The following is a 1,204-nucleotide window of genomic DNA, read 5'->3' on the forward strand; positions in this document are numbered from 1 at the left end:
AATGTATGTATGTATGTATATATACATGTAAATCCCTGGGCTCCCACCTTACCGAGGATCAGACCGCCAGTGTCCCCGTCCTCGATCACCACCCATCCCATATTGCACCAGACCCCTTTGGCTCCATAGGTGGTGAGCCCATGGGAAGGGGGACCCACATCTCTTCTTCGGGCTGTACCCGGCCGAGCTCCATGGGTAAAAGCTCGGCCACCAGGTGCTCGCCAGCGTGCCCCACCTCGAGGCCCGGCTCCAGAGTGGGGCCCCGGTGACCCACGTCCGGACGAGGGAACATTGATTCCATTCATTTTGCTCATCATAGGGCTGCACTTTGTCTGGTCCCTCACCTAGGACCTACCTGTATATGCCTTGGGTGACCTTGCTAGGGGCATGAAGCCCCTGACAGCATAGCTCGTAGGATCATTGGGACACTCAAACCCCTCCACCACGGCTACAGAAGCTGGCTATTGGGACATGGAATGTCACCTCTCTGGTGGGTAAGGAGCCTGAGCTGGTGTGTGAGGTTGAGAGGTTCTGGCTAGAAATAGTCGGATTCACCTCAACACATAGCTCTGGCTCTGGAACCAGTTTCCTTGAGAGGGGTTGGGCACTCTTCCACTCTGGAGTTGCCCCTGGCGAGAGGCGCCGAGCAGGAGTGGGCATACTTGTTGCCCCCCCATCTTGGTGCCTGTACGTTGGGGTTCACACTAGTGAAAGAAAGGGTAGCCTCCCTCCGCCTACGTGTGAGTGGACGGGTTCTGACTGTTGTTTGTGCTTATGCACCAAACAGCAGCTCAGATTACCCACCCTTTTTGGAGTCCTTAGAGGGGGTACTGGAGAGTGTGCCTCCTGGGGGCTCCTTTGTTCTACTGGGGGACTTCAATGCTCACAACTTCAACGCTCACGTGGGCATTGACAGTGAGACCTGGAGGGGTGTGGCTGGGAGGAACGCCCCCCCCCGATCTGAACCCGAGTGGTGTTCTGTTGTTGGACTTCTCTGCTCATCATGGATTGTCTATAACGAACACCATGTTCAAGCATAAGGGTGTCCATATGTGCTCTTGGCACCAGGACACCTTTGGATGCAGTTCGATAATTGACTTTGTTGTCGTCTCATCAGATCTGTGGCCGCATGTCTTGGACACTTGGGTGAAGAGAGGGGTGGAGCTGTCCACTGACCATTACCTGGTGGTGAGTTGGCTCCGAT

Source organism: Nematolebias whitei, chromosome 9 (assembly GCF_014905685.2).
Source record: "Nematolebias whitei isolate Nwh7 chromosome 9, NemWhi1, whole genome shotgun sequence".
Classification (NCBI taxonomy): Eukaryota; Metazoa; Chordata; class Actinopteri; order Cyprinodontiformes; family Rivulidae; genus Nematolebias; species Nematolebias whitei.